General features: G+C 42.6%; 3 long non-coding RNA genes across 5 annotated transcripts in view; 1 reads left to right on the forward strand and 2 right to left on the reverse strand.

The window, feature by feature from the left end:
- LOC310706767 overlaps positions 1-20,455 on the forward strand; it is a 59,150-nt gene extending 38,695 nt beyond the window's left edge. Inside the window, exon 2 of the long non-coding RNA XR_014526161.1 lies at positions 20,052-20,455. This is a non-coding gene — a long non-coding RNA (uncharacterized lncRNA). The remainder of the gene's footprint in view (positions 1-20,051) is intronic.
- Positions 1-22,627, reverse strand: part of LOC310706671 — a 276,435-nt gene that overhangs the window by 112,778 nt on the left and 141,030 nt on the right. The gene's annotated exons all lie outside the window — the stretch shown is intronic.
- The window catches only part of LOC310706683, a 29,697-nt gene continuing 12,749 nt past the window's right edge, over positions 5,680-22,627 (reverse strand). For 2 of the 3 annotated variants that reach the window (XR_014526061.1, XR_014526062.1), the window contains exons 2-3: positions 13,766-13,858; positions 5,680-6,346 (exon numbers count right to left, since the gene is read on the reverse strand). This is a non-coding gene — a long non-coding RNA (uncharacterized lncRNA). Of the gene's footprint in view, positions 6,347-13,765; positions 13,859-15,577; positions 15,650-22,627 lie in introns of all 3 variants that reach the window. The other variant, XR_014526060.1, reaches the window with a different exon arrangement.

Raw genomic sequence — 22,627 nt, forward strand, 5'->3', positions numbered from 1 at the left:
ATTGTAAAATGAAAGTATGCTGGCGCACAGGCTTCTCTTTGGGAATCTATTACAAAGCAAATCAGCAACATCCTCAAACCTGTGTAATTCTAGGCTGGATCTACACTGACGTGTTTAACGTTATTAGAATGATATTAGATATATTGTTCTAAAATGCCACAGGGCATACTTGCAAAGTAAATGCTTTCTCCCTACTTCTGGGTGCTCTGCAGCGCCCTCTGGTGTCACATTTTAATAACGCATTATGAACGTTAAAAGTAGGACATCATGTATCCATATAGTTAGCAGAACTATTCCTTACCCCTTCCTCAACGTTAAAAACCATGAGTGTAAATCCACCCCTAGTCTGGATTGACTGCATTAAAGTGCCTTATTTCTCTCCAGCTGGCAAAACATTGACATGACAGCTAAAGATGTGGTACATACCCAGGCAATTGCTCCATTTTGCTCTTTTGTCCGACCGGTCCTAAAAGTTTCCAATGTCATAGAAGAAATATTTAGCTACTGAGCCACACGGCTAAACCTAGATTCTTGTTTGCGAGATGCAATGTGTAAATGTGTTTGTTAGGTGAACTGCTGTCTGCTTGAACAATACTTTGTGTGAGAGATCTCTGAGCAATGATGATTCTTCTGCCTAGCCTAAGATGATTTGCCTCTGGTTAGAGAGCACATTTCAGCTGCCTCTTGCTGGTAATTCTGCAAATGCAGTTTGATTCAAATCCAAAATGAATTCCGATGCTTCTTGATTTTAATCTCTATCTGACTTTCGTTCTGGTGCACATCTAATATATTGACGTATATCTTCCTCAAACTGATGATGGTATCTCACTTCGCTGCTCTCCAATATCGTTGAATTAAGACATCAGAATAATTAATGCTGCTGCCAGATCAACAATGATGCTCCTTTCCATTCCACAGAGCAAGTCTCAGTCTAATTTTAATGTGGAAGCATCAACGAGAGAAGACTTCATTGCCATTAAGAACCAGTTAAACATTAATTAATGGCCATTTAGAGCTTTACGGGGACATGTTTAGTGAAAAATGCCCCATTGGCAGAATAGGAATTGCCTTCTAATTATCACATGGCTTTGAAAAATTACCTGTGTATCTGTACTATTATTCCTTACAATTTGATGGCATGTCACATATCATGATCTATATAGATAAGGAAAAGTACAGAAGTAAAATGAACTGTTACTTCCCATCTTTCTGCTGGATTTGATCAATTTCAAAGTAAATGTGCTCAAACTTGTGTAGCAAGCAGAAATGGAAATGGAAACATTTGTCACCTTTAGAGAGAAACGTGTGCAGAGATTGTTAATATTTGCAAACTCACTGACATTCTGAAAGAGCCCCCCCTCACTCCAGCTACCCCCTTCCCAAAGGAAAAGCATTCTGAGGCACTTCGCTTTGCTCTTTTCTGCTTCATGTTACTATATTTCCTCATTCTGGTTGTGGGGGGAAAAATCAATAGCAGCTATTAATCATTCTCCCTCATGTGCAAAGACTGTGAACACCTTAAAGGTGAAATGCAAAGGTTGGCAGCAACAAAGAAAGGGTATGTGAATTGCCATTAAGTACACCATAAGTGGGGAGACCCTTAAGGTGACAACCACATTCCACTATCTTATATGTTGTTCACCACACAGATGAGGATCTTAACCACTTAATGAGCAAGTCTTCTCTGGTTGCAGCACCCTGCACCTCCCAAAGAGCTCTTTGTGGGATGTCTAAAGGCCAAACAGGGAATATACCAAACTTCTAGACTTTTTTAAGCTCACAAAAATTGTCACTGTATGTCCTGGTCTCACTCTTTTCTTATCCCCGTTGTGGTTGAATTTTACCAGATTCTACTGTTTTGTTTTTCTGTTTGATTCTTTCTGCATTGTACTTTGAAAATATATACTTTCAAAAGGTACCTGTCAGTCAATGCTGTGTGGATGCGTTTCTTAATTTCTAATATAAAACTCACGCAATCCCATTACTAGTAGCACATGGCACAGGAGAACATAAACAGGTCGAAGAAGTTCAAACCCACCATTAATTTCATATCGTAAGCTTTTTAGGAGGGAATGGGCTCATTTGGGATTCAAAACACAATGGTTGAGCTTTTCACCCTCAATGTAGTTTTGTCCCTTTAAAAATGGAACCTTGTTCTATAAAACTGTATATTAGCCATTGTGGCCAAAAAAGGCTTAGTTGAACCATAAAGCTGCTGGAATGAATAATTGTCCACCTTTCCTATGTGCATACAAAAGTGCTTTGCACATGAACAGATATCATCTCTCTATTCTCGTCACAAAGTTTTGGCCCATAGAGTTCATGATTATGCTCCTCTCACTGACCAGTACTGGTGCTGAGAACCTACTAAAGGTGAATGCTAAAGGTACATAAGTTTTTCTTCAGTAGTGTTTTCCTTCAAGTTGCTACTTACTGGTCTTTGCACTGAAGAAACAAAAGAGAAATCCCCAATCTTGAATAAAAGACAATGAATGTTTCTCATTGTGCTTTGTACTCCTCCTGGCTTCTTTAATCAATAGAATGCTCAGTGCTTCCTGGTTCACTGCGACAAAGCAAAAGGTTTGATGGGAATAGCTCAATAATGTCAGATCCTTCAAAAAGCATAAAAGAACGCCCTTTTGCAGGTGGCTGAAAGGATTCTGCTAAGATGTTACAGTGAATACAGCAAATGCCGTATTGACAATCTAAAATATACGTTGGCAAAGCTACAATATGTGTCCAGTGTATGACATCGCGAGAGCTTGGTCTTCTGATCTTGCCAAAGCAGCCCAAGAAGAAGCCAGACTGCAGCATTTCTGATGCTTCTGGTGACATAGGAAGGAATCCAAATACTGCTGATAGTGAACATCTGCTGGGAAAATGAAATGGCAAATCTCCTATGCAAAGGAATGGCAGAGCCACCGAGGGGCAGGTGCATTAGGCTGCTCCAAAAGGGTTGGTTCCAAGTAAGACCAGAACATGGGGGGGGGGGTTTGAAAAGGCCACAGCGTTATTGATTACAGCAAGGTAGCAGGGATTTACTTCGCAATGTGGCACGGATCTGTTTTCCACTTCGGAATTCTGTTTGAAGAAAACCCCTTCACGCTTGCCTGCTGAGGTGTGCTGCCTATGAGAATTAACCAGAGGGAAGGACCAACATGGTGTAGCTCATGCATCAGGGATCTTGCAGCCAACTTGAGGTGAGAGCTGTGAGGTCTGGCCCCACTTGAGCCATGACCAGGGGGTGATGCATCACCTCAGGGCCCCATGTGGGGGTCTCCCCATGTTTGAGATCCTGCCCAATGTCATACATACATAAAATGAAATTCCTGGCTTATCTAAGGATATTGATACCTGAGCTTTCAGAAACTGCAACAATTCTAACTCACTCAAACAATAATGATATTGATTCTTCCTGAATTTACAATTTACTATTAAATTAATAGTATGATGTAGATAGGGAATGACTAGGAGGGGTGATAGGGCAAAAGCATTTTCGATAGCAAGTTATATTTAGCTGTGATTGGACGTAATACATATTATGTTCTCTACTGCTTATCAAATGACTTCCTTTTATTCTCGTCACATCCAACATTAATCTATCACCAACGATCTGGGGTTTAGCATCTGAGTATCTGCCAAAAAGTCATCATTACCATGATGCTTACAGCCGTAGAAGGTCTCTGGTATTTTGTCAGTTATTATTAACAAATACCAGAATGGAAATTGACGATCAGTCTTGATAAGAGACCTGATTGTGCTATTTACATCAAGGCAATTTTAATGAAATGCCTAATTCATAAACATACACCATTGATTTTCATATTCACATCACTGCAATTAGGAATTGGTATTTAAAGGGCACACTTCATATTCTGCATGTGGTTTTTTTAATCACACTTCACGTTTGTTTGTTTTTTGGAATTGTATAATTTCCTCCTGTGAGATGAAATAATTTGCCTCCATTTCCATTGCTCCATTAAAGGCAACACCTTTTAATGTCCTAAGATAGTTGGGTGAGGATGGGACATTTGGGGACCTGGTTATGGTGCACTGAGAGGAAAAGAGCAGAGTATAGTTTGGTGACACACAAGGCAGTTCTGCTGCTGAAGCTAAGCCGTTCTGCCTGGATGGGAGACTGCCTATGAACTGGATGAATATTGTACTGGATCTCCTCAGAGGAAGTGTGGGGAATAAACATTATAGACAGATAGAGATAGAGATATATGCAAGCTGGCTCCCAACAGTCTACTACAGTCTAGCGTGATCATAAAGAGACTCCAAGATGGGACTCTGCAAATGAAGGTAAGAGGTTATGTAAATTTACAGTGTGATCTCATTTCCTCCTATTTTCTTTCAAAATTAACAGTTTAATCGAGATAGAGAGTGGCTCAAAGAGCAACAGGGCAAACACCTGCTTAGAAGTCTAGATTTTCAAAAGTTGAGTTCTCTAGGGAACTCCCAGTTTTAATGGCGCCCCAAAGTGTTCTTTCATTCCCCTCAACTAAGTTAATGGCCTCCTATGGGCAAAAGTGCACTTGGAATAACTTTTGCAGCATGGCAGGGAAATCTATCCTACACCCCTGACCTGAATAGTTCAGCTTGCACAGTACACAAACCCCTTTGGGGTTTCTGGATGTATAGTCACTCTCTCCACACCCACCCACCCATCGGAGTGATGAGCATTTCTCTAAAAATAAATCGCCAATTCAGTTCTAAGCGCAGTTTTACATCACCCTAGCCGGAGTCCTTCACCTGCTTACTAGCTTTGTTGTACCTCTTCTTGAGTCTACAATCAGATGAGTGCATCTGAACTTGATTTGCGCTCCCAAGCTACATTCATAGGGTCCTGCTCAGGCAAACACACAGCTGTAGCAAATCTGAGGGGTAATGAAATTTCCAAAGATGTTGTGCATCTTTGTTTGTGAGTTTATAACTAGTTATTGCTTAAATATTGCATTTGGACAGTTCTGCTCAAGCAAAGCATTTTAGGGGAAGGTAAAATAATTCTAATATGTGAAAGTTAATTTTGCAGAGGAAGTTCCCACATGTTGTCTAATCTAAACATTAATTGGAATGCAGAACTCAACCCTGCATTTTTAAAGCAATTTGGCTGTTGGCACAGCTGTTATTTCCATGGAATAATTAGCATTTAGCAGTAAACAAGAAATACATTCTCTTTTCTTCTAAAGCAGTATGTGAAATCCTATAGAATGCCATTCTGTTTTCGCCTGTTCTTTGCAAATTGTTATAGGAAACCCTATATAATAGCAAACTCATTCTCAGTGTGGGCATCCTTCATTACCTGAAACTTCAACATCCACACACAAGAAGGAAAGCATTGCTTACTGACTGAAACCCAGAGCACTCCACACTGCAACATTTTGTTGCAGACCTCACTTGGAGTACAAAGCTGTGGCCATTGCAATGGCTTGTCTCTTCATCCTTGCTGATGAAGGGCTCTCAGCACCTGGAGGTGATTACAGACAGCTGTTGGAGGACCTCAGAAGCTGGCACATGTGAGACTGGCCAGGAAGCATGGAGTGGAGAAAGAGGGAGAAAGAACAGTGACAAGCAAGTAGCAAAGCCGGGGGGGGGGGGGAATGAACCTCAGAGCAACAAAGAGTTGGTGGCACAAAGAGAAATAGAAGGGAACTGGGAGCAAGCAGGTAAGATGGAAGTTGAGAGTTCTTAACTCAAATATGCAATTGTTATTTTGACGAAAGCTTGTCCTAAAGACTGGCCTCAGTACCTGTACTGGAAAGCGGCCAATGCAGACCACGTTCAAAAAGTAATAATCTGGTGCTGGTAATTTAGCAGAAAGCATTATTAAAAGGAAAAATATTAAGCCGGTAGACAAATAAGTCTTGCTGAAAAAGAATCAACATAGCTTCTGCAAAGGTAAAACCTGTCTCACTATCCTTAATGGATTGTTGGTCTATCTTCATATGTTCAGATATTTCTTCACCAGACACTGGCTAATGAAGACAGCTTTTAAAAGAGGGATTTGACAAATTTGTGGAGGATAGTTTTTGTCAGTGAAACGTCTGGGTTCAGAGAAGGGCCTTACCAAGTTTACCTCTGAATACCAAATGCTGGAGACAGGTATTGATGCCATTACATGCTCAGCCATTGTTTGAAGCATAATGCTTGTCTACATGGATGGGAACCTTTGGCCCTCCAGATGCTTTGAGCCACAGCTTGATTCTGACAAGGGTGTATCGTGCTGTTACTTTGCTAACCTTTCCCCTCTCTCCTCCTTAACGGGACTGATTAGCCGATTTGGTGCTTTAGATTTCTGATGAAAGCCTTTCAGAATTTTTTCTGCAAAGCATTTTGTTTTCCTCTGAAAAGAAATTACATCAGTTGACTTAGAAGGAGATTAATAATTCAGAGCTTTGAATAGAAAATGAAAATCAAGACAGGCAATAAGTTAGCAGTGTTCATGTTTTGCTGATCATATGAGTTTTTGTATGAAACGCTTTCTCATCAACTGACAAAAATGCTAATGCGTTGAAATATCTATATGGTACCATCAACCTTATTTCACTTAGGGAATGATGTAAGATCAATTCAATTGCGCCCTTTTGAAGAATATTGAAATTTAGCATTTGTTCTATGTAGGAAATACAAAGGTAACCTTTTTTATCCTGTCTCTACCTGTGTTGTCTCTTCCATCTATGCATACATTGAGTTTGTTAACCTTTGGAGCTGTTGAATCATAGACTGAAAGTGACTTCATATATGAGGGGAACTCAGCAGAAAATCCTTGCAAACTCCTTATTAGGTCTTTGCTTCAATTCCCAGTATCTCAGGGTTTTTTTTAAATGAATACATAGCAGCTTAAGATGGCTCCCTTACTCTGTGGAGACATCCTTGCAGGTAGCATAGATGGCATTGGGCTAGATGGACTCAGAATAAGGAATTTTAATATGTTCTGTTCTGCTTGTGTGAGAAGAATAAGGCTGAATTCCGGAACATGGTTACTCGAGAGACTAACTTCTGAGTAAACCTGTTTAGGATTGTGCTGTAAGAATGATAGCAGAGCTTGGAAGAATAGCTGGCTGAGGGCCAAACTAGATAAGGTTCCGCTAAGGAGTTGGTGTGCTGGCCCAGATGTTTAGCATCTATCCATGGTGGGAATACTAGCTATGTTAAATCACAAACAAGCCTTGAGAATCAAACTTGTGTGGAGCTTTCATCTATAGGCCTAACAGGATGTTAACAATCTGATTTGCAATCACAACATATGTGGGTTAAAAAATAAAATAAAAATTAAATACCAGGTTGACAGGGTGAGATGGTTATCAGGATAGCCGCAACAAGGAGGGAGGTTTTGAGCATTTCCTCTGCATGGAAATCCCAACCATTATGTGCCAGTTAGCCTGAGGGCGGAAACCACACTGGCACCAAAGGAAGCTTTCCCCCCTTAATAGCTGTGTGGAGTAGGAATTTTGTGGAGATTGCACTGTAATACTGATAAGTCCACCTGTACCTGGCATTTGATTATGAAAACACCATTGGGGAGAGTCAACATAGTGCTTGCAGGCGTTCACTTGTGCAACGAGGGTTCGCCTTCCTCCCCTCCCACCCAGCCTCCTGTGCAGCCCCAAAATCTGATTTGTATGGTTAGGGGTTGAGATGGAGGAGAACTCTGATTCAGTTTGCGTTGAAAACAATACCCAGACCAAAACAACAGCCGTCTTCTGAAAGACACTTCTCTGAATTTTGCAGTGCTGTTTTCCTGCCAAGTAATCTGTAAAAAACTCTATATACTAGGGCAAAATGTGCAGAGAGATGCATATATTAGTGAAGATCACAAAACTGCACACAAACATGTTTATTAGGAGAAATTGGCACTTCTTTTGAAATGTTAAGATTTTGTTGTCTTGGATTTTTGTGTTTTGGGCACTTGAATTTTATTTCTGTGGGTTATTCTTTGTGAGATGCCTTGTGAGCTTTCTTAGTCCAAAGGCATCATATTAATTAACAGTAAAAATAAAATGTTGATGGATTTTCATGATGGTTTTTTTAAAAGATGAACAAACAGATGTGAAAATGTGGGAGAATTGAATTTAAGGCTGAGGAAAAATTAAGAAACAGGGAAAAGCCAAAATTAACAGATTTGCCTATCCCTGGTTGGGTGACCCTCTGGAACAGATATTTGGGGCAACATGGTGGGGCAGGATGGAAGAGAAGTTATAGAAATCTAACTGCATGTGCAGATTTCTATTCCACATTATTGTATGTCATCCAGTCTGACTGCTAATCACGTTTTTAACTTCATGTGATGTTAGGCATATTTTACACTTACATTTTTATATTTAAAGCTTGTTGCATGCTTTCCTTGCTGCTGCTGTTTCCACTGATGGCTGAAAGCCTGTATTATGTTGTATTGCACCCTTTAAGCTCAGTGATGGATGACATGCCAAACATGTCAAGGGCAATCAAAGTTAGTTATATCCCCTCTTGAGTAGTACTGACCTGCAAGGACTCAAGTCCTCGAGCGTCAGCAAAATGTGGCAATAGTTTGTCGAAAGGAAAAAAAACAAAAACCTAGAGCCCTATTCTGAGGAACGAAACCCCCAATGTGCTGAGCAAGCTGTTTATTTCAAGCAGGTATTTCTTCTATATAAATTGTCACTTCTCCCTCCATTGCTTCAGTGTATGTGTATGTATTTCGAGTGTACCAGCTATAGATCCCTTAAGTAGCAAAGAGGCAGGATAGACCTCTGAATTTCCATAGGTGCACATATAAAAAGCTGCCTTATCAGGCTATCTAGTCTCGTGCTGACTGGCAGTGGCTCTCTAGGCCACTAATCCCATTAACCGCAGGCGCTGGCATTGCATTGCTTTACCGCCTTCCTTTTTAAGAATGACTTCATGGATACAGATGTTAAGAAAATAATCAGGTGTTGATATACACAAAAGGCTTTTTGCTTCTACGGTAGCCAGCAACTAGCCTTGAGGCAGGGTGAGCAGCACTTGGGAAGGCGAGGTGAGGAGAGAGGAACTATACCTAATAGTGCTCTTCAGCTGCCTGCATAATTTTGAAGGGCACCTGTTCCCTTCCATGCCAAGCTCAATATTTTACTATTGGCAAATAAAGGCCTTAAAAACTTGGGACCAGTTGACTTGTGAGATCTCCTTAACCCACTCCACAACTTTGATCTTGACATTGGGCCTCCGCTTTCAGCACCTACTTAGAAACGTTTTTGTTTAGACAAGCCTACCCAGATTTGTGGAACGTTTACATGCATTTCATTCTGTTTTTAGCTCATTGGCGATTGAAATTATTATTTGAATGTTTTAATTAGTTGTTTTCCACTGTTTTTACTAACATTTTTATGGTTTAATTCTTTTGTTAATCTGGTTTGAGGTTTTTTTGCATACAGTGGTACCTTGGGTTAAGTACTTACCGTATTTTTTGCCCTATAGGACGCACATTTCCCCCTCCAAAAATGAATGAAGGGGAAATGTGTGTGTGTCCTATGGGGTGAATGCAGGCTTTCGCTGAAGCCTGGAGAGTGAGAGGGGTCGGTACGCACCGACTCCTCTCGCACTCCAGGCTTCAGGAAGCTCTGCGCAACCCTTGGGAGACCGGCGCGACTTCGTGCCGGACTACCGAGGGCTGCGCAGAGCTGCCTGCAGTCCTGGGCTTCGCGCAGCTCTGCGCAACCCTTGGGAGACCGGCGCGACTTCGTGCCGGACTACCGAGGGCTGTGCAGAGCTGCCTGCAGTCCAAAGCCTGGGGCGCGCTGAAGAGCACGCCCCGGCTTCGCACAGCTCTCCGCAAGCCTGGGGAGACCAGTGAGACTTCTCACTGGGCTCCCTAGGCTTGCGGATAGCAGGCTGTTCTGGAGTCAGGGGTCAGGGGAAGCTCGGGCTTCCCCCGCGCCAGCCCTGCGTCTGTCATTTTTTTCTTTATTTCCCCCCCCCAAAAAACCCACCTAGGTGCGTCCTATGGGGCGGTGCGTCCTATGGGGCGGTGCGCCCTATGGGGCGAAAAATACGGTAATTCGTTCCGGAGGTCTGTTCTTAACCTGAAACTGTTCTTAACCTGAAGCACCACTTTAGCTAATGGGGCCTCCTGCTGCTGCGCCTCTGGAGCACAATTTCTGTCCTCATCCTGAAGCAAAGTTCTTAATCTGAAGCACTATTTCTGGGTTAGCAGAGTCTGTAACCTGAAGCGTATGTAACCTGAGGTACCACTGTATTGGGTTTCCAGATCACAAGGGAGGATTCTAAGAACATTCAGTCAAACATTCAGAAACACACATGTCAAAGTCTCCTGCAGAAGCACGGTGGTCTGAGAGAAGATTGCATGCCTGAATACATTTGGAACAAGGCCTCCATGCATCTCCTGCCCCTCTACACACTTATAACCCTCATGTATTCAGGCAAATGCATGAAGAGGGGGCTCATATGGTTCGTATGGCACACACACACACACCACAATAGCATTATGAGATCTCATACCCTCCAACTTCTTGAGTCCCCAAACGGGGATCTGCATCTTCCTGCCCGTGCACCTGCATGAGTCACATGACCCATTATATCGCCTGTATAACAGTTCTCCAAATTCATATTTCTAATGATATTAACTCCTTTCATTTACTAACCTCTTATCCTTTATCAATATTCTAATCCTTAATATTTACTACCACACATTCTTATTCTATCCCTAAGCCTATTTATTACTTCCAAGAATTTTCTACTTATCTTATATCACAATATTTAGCTAGATATTCTTTAAATTTCTTCCAATCCTCTTGTGTCTCCTCTTCCTTCTGGTCGCGGATTCTTCCAGTCAGGTTGGCCAGCTCCAAAAAATCCAACATCTTCATCTGCCATTCTTCTATTGTTGGTATTTCTTGCGATTTCCAGTTTTTGGCTAATAAAAGTCTTGCCGCTGTAGTGGCATACAAAAACAGTCTAACATCTTTTTTGGGCAATTCCAGTCCTAATATTCCAAGTAGAAAGGCCTCTGGTTTCTTAATAAATGTATTTTTCAATATTTTTTTAACTCATTATAAATCTTTTCCCAGAAGTATTTCACTTTGGGACACGTCCACCACATATGATAAAAGGTACCTTCTTTTTCTTTACATTTCCAACATTGATTATCATTTGTATGATAGATCTTTGCTAATTTCACCGGGGTTAAGTACCATCTATACATCATTTTCATAATATTTTCTTTTAATACAGTACATCCAGTAAACTTAACCCCTTTCTTCCACAGCCTTTCCCAATCCTCCAACATTATATTGTGTCCTTTTCAGGGCAAGATCTTGGTGTGAATTGTGGCAGCCAAAATGGCCGCCATGCCCTCATGTGAGAAAACAGGATGTGCCAATTTCTCTGGGATACTTGTGGGGTATGCAATCTTACTTCAGTAAAGTGGCTCCCATGCCACTGGGGAAGCCTACGAAGGGGCCCTCTATGGAGTTCCTTGTGAACCTTTATTGGGGTAGACAACCCTTCTGTCCCTCACCTTCCCAACATTTCCGCTAACTTTCTCATAGAACTAGTGGTGGGCAAAGCTGTTAATTTTGGTTTCTCTCAGAGGAGTCTTAGGCTGGATCTAGACACATCAAAGAAGAGTTTCAGTTTAAAGCATTGTAAATTTAAACGGGGAAAACAGGTAGAGAAAAACAGGACTCCATGTCGCCATCCAGTGGCACAATGTTATATCGCACATACAATGCATATAAATTGCTTTTTCTTTACCAGTCTAGCTGAGTCTAAGTTCAGTTCTCCATATTTCCACATCAGTCCTAATGAAAATTCACCAGCATTTTCAAGCAAATTTCTCCCAAATTACACATTTTGCAAACCAATTTTTCCTAAAGTTACTTTGTACTTTATTTTCACATATATATGCATTTTTATGCACACTGGGCTCCAGTATATGCCTTTCTGAACACATTGCAACACTGTTCCCCATCCAAGTAAAGTTTGTAGAAATTTGAATGCTGGGTGCGTTTTTAATTCGTATATTATTTAGGAAAGTGAGAATTAGGTAGGTTCATCTTTAACTGTGAACTGAATTGAATTTCTCCCCAGTCCCTAGTTGGAATTTCAGCTTTGTTCCTCCGGGCTACCCAAGCGCCTTGTCATTTCTGTAATGATCTAAAATGGGGGGACTTTGGTACTTAACTGTGCTTGTAGAAATATACCTTGACATAAACTAAAACAAGCCCCTGTCATTTAATTTTTAACTCCATTGATTTAATGCCTAATGAGGTGGATTTAATATATTTGGCTACTGGCAACAGTATTTAAATGAAGCACATGATTTGTTAAATACTAGCAAATATGCTTCCGGCTTTAATGATAATGTATTTTTTTCACCCCTTCATTGGCAGCCCTAAGTATCAAGATGCTGTTTCCTCTATAGCTTAGCTTTTGCAAGGTCATGGTGGCAGATGTAACCAAGATATTCCAGGTTTTTATTTTAAAAACTAGAACAAGCCCAATTAATCTTCTTCTACGATCCCTTTCAGCGGCTGATCTGTGTGGAGAACAAGGGCCAAAGGAGGAAATAATATCTGATCCTATGTGCCCATGATGGCTTCCCAGACAGTGTGGGAGAAGTCTATATGAGTGTTTAGGCATACAACTTGCTATCCCTGTCAAGCCAGGCCAGCCATGACTTCTTTTATATACCGTATTTTTTGCTCTATAGGACGCACTTTTTCCCTCCTAAAAAGCAAGGGAAAATGTGTGCGCGTCCTATGGAGCAAATGCAGGGGGGAGGCAGGCGGGGAAAGCCCCCAAGAGCCGCACACAAGCTCTGTGCGGCTCTTGCGGGCTTTTCCCCAAGAGGGAGAAGAGACTGACTGGCCACATCAGTCCCTTCTCCCACCTTGTTGAAAAGCCCACAGGAGCCACGCACCCTTTAAAGAGTGTGCGGCTTCTGCAGGCTTCTGCGGAAGGTGGGGGAATTACCCCACCTCCCCAAAAAGCCAGCAGAAGCTGCGCAGCCCCTTTAAAGAGTGTGTGGCTTCTGCGGGAGGTGGGGGAATTACCCCACCTCCCAGAAAAGCCAGCAGAAGCCGTGCAGCCCCTTTAAAGAGTGTGTGGCTTCTGCAGGGGGTAGGGGAATTACCCCACCTCCCAGAAAAGCCAGCAGAAGCCGTGCAGCCCCTTTAAAGAGTGTGTGGCTTTTGCAGGAGGTGGGGGAATTACCCCACCTCGTAGAAAAGCCCGCAGGAGATGCGCACCCTTTAAAGAGCGCGCCGCTCTTGGGGGCTTTTCCCTGAGGAGGGACAAGGGACTGACTGGCCGTATCAGTCCCTTCTCCCTCCTCGTAGAAAAGCCTGCAGGAGCCGTGCGCTCCTTAAAGGGTGTGTGGCTCCTGTGGGCTTTTGTGGGAGATGGGGGAATTCCCCCACCTCCCGCAAAAGCAGGGTAAGGTCTTTGAGAAGCGCACAGGCTGCCTGCAGCCTGTCCGCTGCTCCCAGAGCTGGGGGGGGATCATTTTCCCCCCTTGATTCCCCCCTCTGAAAACTAGGTGCGTCCTATGGTCAGGTGCGCCCTATGGAGCGAAAAATACGGTAGCTGTATCCATGGGGGACACTCTGTGTGGACCCCCTGACCTCAAATCTTAGATACAATTCAAATCATCACTGAAAGAAGGGAGCCTGTACAGGTGACCCCACCCCCGCTGAAATGGCATTGCTGCTTTGTTACTTTTAGCATGTTACTGGAAATCACAGGAAGTGTGCACACTTACAAAACTTTCCAGCTAAATACTTACAAGATTCCAGGCCCAAGCCCTGGGAATAGTAGTTTCCTAAAATTCATAGGTTGCTGCACCTTTCCCCCTCAAAGCTCCCACGATCAATATTTCCTAATTAAAAACAAAGACAAAAAGGACCCCATTAGCTTTCCTTTTACTGTGCCCCAAGGCAAAAAACTCCAACAACCCTTAAATATTGTTTTAATTTTTTTTTAAAAAAATTAAACTTAATGAGGGGTCTGTCACACCACGACAACATTCCTCAAGATTCATATTCCCTTGAGAAACTTTAAGAATAGATACATAACTAAAAAAGGAGGCCAAAGCAGATTAAGCCTGCTCAGAAGCTGACTACCTTTCATGTATTATTTTGTGGCATTTATTTGTAAGCCTGCTTAGGATTTCATTTTTTAAAAAAATGGGGGTGAGAGCCGATAAGAAAGTTGTCCTCCCTGCTTGATTGACACCAGGAAGAAGTAGCCTGAGGAGAAAGGAAGAGCTAATCCTTTCTCCTCCCCTCTGCTGGAAAAGTGCCAGACATTGGGGCAGCTGATGCAGGCAGTGGTGGAGCCAACACTTAGATAACTGACCCAGGGACATCAGAAGAACCTCTGAGGATCCAACTCCATCCTAGCTGTGCCTATACCTCACAGCATGTGTCCAAAGCCCACCCATAAGCACAATCTCATCATGCCCACTGATGTGATGGTAGATGCATGTCTGACGCAGGCTTGGCATCAGTACCTGGCACTGTGGGGCAAATGTTGGGACCCCTAGGACCTGGTTTGGCCTACTGTCACTGACACCACCCCTTAATTATTATCATTCAATTGCCTAAGAACTGTGATGAGACATGCTGGGACAGATGGCTGCAGCTGCTGTCATCATTATCTCCAATACCTTGAGGCTCTGCCCTCAATGTTCTCTACATTAGGGCAGAGTCCAGGGGCACTGGGGTTGATGAAGATGACAGCAGCTGGTGCTTCTTCTTACTGCTGAGGGAGCACTGCAAGGCTGGAGCTGCACTGATTCCAGCATTGCCACCTGTCCCTGTTTCTGCCACCTCCACCTGTCGACATTCATCATCTTCTAAAGCAAGTTTGGAAGGGCACAAGGGTGATGTGTGGTGCCCACCGGACGGCACCTGCCCTTATATCTCCTTAAACCTGGTATCAGCCTTGGTCTGAAGAAATGGCCCCAAGTAATCTGTGAAAAGGAAGCGCAGAGCCTTGCCAGCAATTGCTGGAGGGCTTTGTCTGGGTGATTTGAACCGGAGCACTTACTCAGGTCTGTGTTACTGTTTGGAAGTAATTACAGGTTAACTATAAAAGAGGTTTTTGCCGTAGATTTTACCAGCTTCTGCAGGTGAAAAAATGCAATTTCTTTTCAATGTCTTGATCTCCTACAACCTTCTATAGCACAGAAATTCAGCCCCAGGCACTGTTTTTGAGAACAAAGTTTTCTTAATTTTATTTTGTTGTCTCATCGACTGGGGGAAAACATGATTTTTCGTAAAACCTTTTCCGGGGAAAATAAAACACTGATACTGTCCTAGATCTATTATATGCATGAATGTGCACAACCTCTTTGCTATCCACAGACTCCGCCGTGCCCCCTCAAAACAATGCACAGAACCTCTTTGGACAGAACTATTTTGTTGTTGTTGAGTGTCAATAATTACTACCCCTCCCCCCAAAAAAATTAATAAATTGGCATTGTCCATATAATTTGGATGCTTCAAAAGAAAACATTAGAGATGTGGGTCTCTTCTGACCATCTCCAGTTTGCACAAAGAAAGCCTGATGACCACTGACAAAAATGTAATTGCACCTCATAGTTGACTGTTAGTCCTCTCACAATTCCAGCTCTCTCTTTTAGTTTTTTCAGTGAGAAGATTAATTCCTGCAAAATATACAATTATGCACATGCACACTCAAACACTTCATTGATTAATTGCACTTAAAAATCATTATTCATCCAAGGAGCTCTGTTCTAGAGAGAAGCAAGGAACCAAGTTAGGCTCACAACACCTCTGCAAGGTAGTTTAGGTTTGTGGCTGACCCAAGGTCACACAGTGAGCTTCTTATCTGGGGGTGTTGCAGAACGTCACAACTATGGTATAACGAATTGAGCAGAATAGAAGGCAAGAGGCAGGGGTGCCAAATTCTGGTCTTGCAAAGGGCACCGCTGAAATTTGAAAGACCAAAGTCTACTCCTGGCTTAGCTACAATAATACTCTGGTAACCTCTCAATTAGTCTATTGGAATGTGTTCTACAGGGATGCGGGTTAAACCACAGAGCCTAGGACTTGCCAATCAGAAGGCCGGCAGTCCGAATCCCCGTAACGGGGTGAGCTCCCGTTGCTTAGTCCCTGCTCCTGCCAACCTAGCAGTTCGAAAGCATGTCAAAGTACAAGTAGATAAATAGGTACCACTCTGGTGGGAAGGTAAACGGCGTTTCCGTGTGCTGCTCTGGTTCACCAGAAGTGGGTTAGTCATGCTGGCCACATGAACCGGAAGCTGTACTCCGGCTCCCTTGGCCAATAAAGCGAGATGAGCGCCACAACCTGAGTCGGTCACGACTGGACCTAATGGTCAGGGGTCCCTTTACTTTTTTAATGTGTTCTACATAGGGCTGTCCTTGAAGATAGTCTGGAAACTACAGTTAGGGGAAAATGTGATGGCAATATGGCTGTGAGTTACTTCTTGAAGGGAAAAATCTACAGGTAACTTTTGTTACGCTGTTTCTTCTGTTTTGTTTCTTAGCGCAATCCCAGTGCTAGGCCCTGTTTCATCCTTCCCCATTTTACTTTGGATATGAAGAAATCTTTCCACACAGGAAGGAAAGCTTCAGGGAGCCTGATGAGAGCATATGCTTCTTCCTCATAAGTTTTTCTGAAATGAGAGTTCTGAAAACAGTGTTTTGACTTCATTAGATGGATCCTACAGCAGGAAAATGTTGGTGGTTTCCCCCACCCCAAAAAAGGAAAATAAATAAATCATAAATTGTTCAGAGAAGAAAAAAGCCCACTCCATGAAAACTTCTGAAAACTTCTTTTAGACAGGTTTTCTATTAATTCTTTATGCAGCATCTGGCAACAAAGGCGCAAAACAGAAAGCCCCAAGAAATGTTATTTTTATCTATGAAACATTTTGATCTAGTTTTAGCAGAATATAAAGCCATATTTCCTAAAATGGTATTTTTTTTTATCTCCATGGGGAAGATCATGGGAGGGAAATACTGATTATCTAGTTCAGAGCAGATATATGTTTCTGATGTATATAAATAAGTGCTGTTTCTTTGTGAAACTCTGATCCAAGGCTTTCCCCCCGCACCCTCTGAGGGCGGGGAAGAAGAATCTATATTAGAAAAAAGTATCCTAGATAAGTATGCATGAGAAGATTAAATGGTATTTTGGACTCTACTGTATCTTTAAAAAAACAGTAAGGTATATCTGTAGAACCAAATGACATTGGCAACACTGCTGGGTAGATTCACCACCATATTTACTCAGATAATGGTAGATTGCGACATGGGAATTTGATGTGATATTATTTCTCCTAATATACTAAGCTTTGACTAATGTATACTTTGGGCATACCAGCCCAAAGCTGGGCAAAGAAATCCTTGGTATCACACTGTGCCATGTTTGCTAGGTACTTGAAGCATAAAATTGCTCACATTTGTAATGACCTGGATGCCATGGTTGATGCGTTTCAGTCAGTGGAGGTGTCTAGGGCATTGTTTGGCTCTACTTTGTTGCATGATTTTCCGTTATTAAGGCCACAAGCCCCTTTGCCAAGTCTAGCCAGCCATTCGTTTGCTTCCCTCTTGCTCCCCTCTGCTCCCCCCCCCATCTAGCAGCAGTGCTGGCCCTCTTGGAGGTGGAGTGAAGCAACACCAGCTGATTTCTGGTAAGATCTCTTGAGATTTCACGAGATCTCACTGGAAATTGACACTGAGGCTGGCATCACTCATTGCTGCACATTTGGCATGAAAGGACCCTTCGTAACCTGCCTTCTATACAAAAAGAGTAGAATCATAGAATCATAGAGTTGGAAGAGACCACAAGGGCCATCGAGTCCAACCCCATTGAGTAGAATTGGCCCATCTGTGTTTGTTTGTTTCCCCTGTTTATACAGCATAGAAGAACAGTTCTCATGATATGGTGGGGCCTCATAATGGCGATGCTGTAAGTAGTGGTGTGTCTTCGTTTCCCTATCCAGTTGTTGTTATTTCATTTCCCATTCATTTAAATAGCTTTATTTTACTAGTTTATTCATTTTCCTATTGATATATATATGGAAAATCCCATCGGTCTTCTGCTGCATGCACTGACTTTCCCCAGGCCATCAGACCTGCCAACTTTCAGAGAGATAAGACAAGGGTCATACATTTGATAGACAATTGAAAAGGGTCTGCTCTTAGGACATTCAGTTACTTTCAACAGGAGAACCCAGCTGCATTTATCCTGCTTATAAGTGGAATTTTTGATCCTACTGGCACGAAATCTTTAGGTGTACTTCCAAACAAAGCCCCTAGCACCAGATCTGCCAGATTTCAGATAGTTAGGACACAGGGATACCATTTTATAGGCAATTAAGGAAGGTGTACAGACGCAAGCTAAATGCTACCTGTACTAAATAGAGATTCCAGCTTTATGAATCTCACAGTGCCAGCCCTCCTGCCTTCCCCAGACAAAGAATTCTAGCCCATTTATTCCATGCATAACAATTACCACTTTTGAAAGTGGTTAAAAACAAACGAAAGAAGGAATAATTGTTTTCCATTCTAATTCATTCAAATGAATGTGCATCCTTGTGATAAGGTTCAAAAAGTTGACCTTGTTAGTTCTGTAACATGTAAAAATGTCATACACACAAGTATAACGGGAGCATGGACCCAGCTGTCTTTTGTCACTGTTGCAAGGCTGTTTTTGATCTTTGTGATTTGCTTTCTATTGTTTTAGCGAAGGCTCAAATGGGAATTTTTTGAAAGGATTCTAATAGATCAGCGCAAGACAGAGCCAGCTATTTCCCCACTGCTTTAATGCCTCTGTGAACCGCTAAGGCTCAAAGAAACAGAAAGGGAAATTATTTTGGAGGAAAGAAAGAAAATTGCAGGGGGAATTGGGATGGCACTGGGATAAGCAACTCTTACTCTTAACTTTTGGTAATAGCTAGAATTACGCAAAACTGAAGAAACCCCCAGAGCTCAGATTTCAGTTCAAAAGGTCTCCAACTGCTCATAAAGTCTATGAATAGATGGTCTGGAGGAGGAAAAGGTAGAGGATGGGTGGCTATTTTGGCATGAAAAGACTAAAAAGCCATACCACTCAGGTCTCCAAAGATGCCTTCCAATTGATCATAAAGACAGCTTGATGAAAAGAATATGAATTGTGTAATTTTTCACCAGCTCACTATGTCTACAGCCTCAGTTTAAGTGTACGGTTGTAATTTTAATTTCCATAGCTCTTGACATTATGTTGTTCTCAGGGAAAAAAAAGAGATAGATGTGCACACCACATCTAAATAAATAATTGAGTACTTTAATGCAAATGCTTGCTTTGAAGCTTTGTTTTAACGCTCTTTATAAAGCTGAGCTGAAGGGAAATTTCCTTTGACATGTAGCAAGAAAGAAATAACCCTGGATGTGATTTCTCTAATGAATGCTACCAATGAGAGAACTCATAAATAATATTGTGTCCCCAAAGGCTTAGTTCAGGAGGTCTTTAAGCAAAGGAGCAATTAATTACTTTAGTGGGATTAAGCACATGTTTAAATTTAGGTATGTGTTTAAATACTTAGCAGCACAGGGAATTTGATGAATGAAAAACAATCACCGAAATCAATGAAAGTTTTGCAGGCAAGGGTTTTCATAAAATCCTAGAATTGTAGAGTTGGAAAATACCCAAAGGATCATCTAGTCCAACCCCATGCAATTCATTTCTTCAGTGAATTAAGTTTTATTAAAGATCACAATAATTTCTTGATTGCCAAATACAGCAGTTTAAATGGTCATTGTCTGTTGATGATTCAGGGCATTGATGGAAGTATAGGAAGCTGCTTAAGACCAAGACCGGCCATTGGGGCTTCTCTCTCAGTTGTCTATTTACTGACTGGCAGCTGTTTCCCAGGGTTTCAGACAAGGGGCATTTCTAGCCCTACCTGGAGACTGAAACGGGAAACTTTTGCATGCCAAGCCATACCCCTCCCCCATTCCTCAGATGAAAATAGGGACATTTCTCACTGTCCCACAACTGACTCTCTCCGACCCCCCATTCTTTGTCTCCCCCCCCCCACAGAGCATTTCCTGTTAGAAGAAGGGCGAGTGCTGCCACCACCTTCCTGCCCAGAGCAGCCCTGCCCTCTGCCTGCCCCTCAGAGTCTGCATGTCACACGGGGCACAGCCTCTCCTCCTCACTTGCTCTCCAGCAGCCCCTCTGAGCTGCCCAAGGGAGGAGGCTGGCAGCAGCGCCCATGGAGAGGCAATGAGGTGCTTCCTCACAGCTGCCATCGCTTGGGACAAGCACCAGCTCACCCTCCTCTTTGAGCATGGCGGTGCTTGTGAGGGGAAAAGGGATATTCCAGGATCAAATCAGAAGCCTGGGTGGCTTTCATAAATCTTGGACTGACCCTAGAAAATCAGGACACTTTGGAGGGTATGTTAAGCAGATGTTCTACCGCTGAGCTACAGCCCTTCCTCAAAGGTAAGCCAGGATCCAAAGAACCTCCAAGTAGTTCCACGAACACAAGGCAGCTTTAAACTTTGATTTCACAAAGAGTAGCCCCATCCGCATATGCCACATGCCAATCTGCTTTTGAATCTAAGGCAGAATGCAAAAGCAATTTGTGGTGGGGCAGGAGTGGAGGTACTATTCAAAGTCCTCCCCATCCTGCAATCTCAATATGTATGCCCAAGCTGCTAGACACACTTTGAGGATCTCTTTGGAGCCCATCAAATGCTGTATCACTTCCACTATTAAAACTAGAATTCATCCTAAGCATGAGAAGCAAAACAAAGCTTTCTGGCTTTCCAGGCAACAGTATTCTGTTTTTGTTTTGTTTTAAGTATGACAGACACTTTCAAATCAGAGAAAAGCATAAATATATCCTAAAGCGCTCTCTAATGCTGTTAGTTTCCAAGCTGTTTATTATTACTGCTTTTGTTTAAATCAGAGTAATAAAATGTAAAACCATGGATTAAATATGATTTGCAATAAGCTTGTATCAGAATTTTTTTGAAAAAAGATCTGGAAAGGTTCTGCTGAATTAACATTTAATGGCAAAATAATATAACTGCAAAGTACCTATAAAATCTCAGTAGGGTAAGTTGGAATCCATTTCTGTCCCTGAATAATCTAATATTATTTGGAAATACTTGTCCCTAGTGGGAATATTTCAACGATACTTCTTGACATATTAATAAAATGGTCTCCCTCTTAATTTTTTATATTTAAAATCATATATTTACAGCAAATTTTAAAATGAATGTAAAAACAGGCATTACCCACATCATTCAAGTTGAAGAAGTACTCTGATGAAAATCTAATTAAGGATATTACTCAGGGAAAGGGGGGGGGGGGGGTTACAACAGCCGCCAAACTGGTTCCTCTGAGATGAGGATATTAACTAGATGCAGATCTAGATGAGGGAAAGAAGAATCTATAACCCTCCTTCCTGTGTCAACCGCTTGTAGGGGGTCCACACAATCAAATGAGAAGATGGGCTGTGCTGCTGTCCACACTCAGGAGGTCACACAGCTTCCTTGCCTCCCCTGCCCCCCCCCCCGCCAAACATCCAGGCACTGAGTGTGGATGTCTGCAGAGGGAAAGCCTGTATGTTCGTCAGATGCTAGAACTAGTGCATTGCTGAAAATGTATTTTCACCATGCGGACCTTCCCACCACCTTGTCTCTCCCGCTCACCCTACCAGGAAGCAGCCCACCTGCTAGGTAATGAGCATAGCAGCTCCTTGCCATCCGGGGAGCTACTTCTGGAGGACACCAAACATAGGCACACGATAACCAGGCTCTCTGAATTCCCTCACTTCAGTTAAAGTCTGGGAGCAGACATTACAAAGCACCTCTCTTCCGTTTTCATATCAGGAAGCATGGGCAGCTGGGGAGGCCCCAGAACTCTGAAGAAATGTATCATAATGTTGGGAAATGCTGAGGCCGATGCCTCTCCCCCAACGCAGCACCGCCCGGGATGATTCATCACTCCTGTGTCCTGTTGCGCTGATGTGGTCCATATCCAAGGACATGAGCACACAGTCCAAACAGAAGCTGAGGTGCGACAGCTAAGCCTAATTTATTATGTACAAAATCAAACAACAGAGCGAAGAAAACATGGCTCCTCTCTTACTTCCTTGGGGAGAAGGGAAAAGCAAAAGCAATACAGAACGGAACAGCATATCTAAACTTCCATTCCCATGACATCCAACACTCTGGAATGTAAACACAGATGCATGACATGTAACAATCACACATCTGCAGCATGGAGGAATGAAATTTCCAACACATAGAGGGGAAACTACACAGACCACCACTGGCCACTTTGCAACAATAAGACCACACCTACCAAAATTCTAAAGTGTGGGGAAAGAGGTGGGGGAAGAAAACCTCTGAGAAAACAGAGAACATGTTATGACACAGCACCAGCTGGATCCCATCTCCCATCGCCTATATGCACTTTTGGCGGCTATGACATTGGGTTGAGCCATTAGATATCAGTTACCCTGATAAAGGGGTCCAGGAAAGGTTTGCTTTGTCTGGAATTCCAGATAGGGACCGTGGGCCATAGCAGCTTCCCAAGTGGTGGCCCTGTTGGGAATGTCCCGAGTGATGTATGTTGATAGGTAACCTGCTACTTAGGGTTGA

Source organism: Podarcis liolepis, assembly GCF_965112155.1.
Source record: "Podarcis liolepis genome assembly, chromosome: 5".
NCBI classification, from domain to species: Eukaryota; Metazoa; Chordata; class Lepidosauria; order Squamata; family Lacertidae; genus Podarcis; species Podarcis liolepis.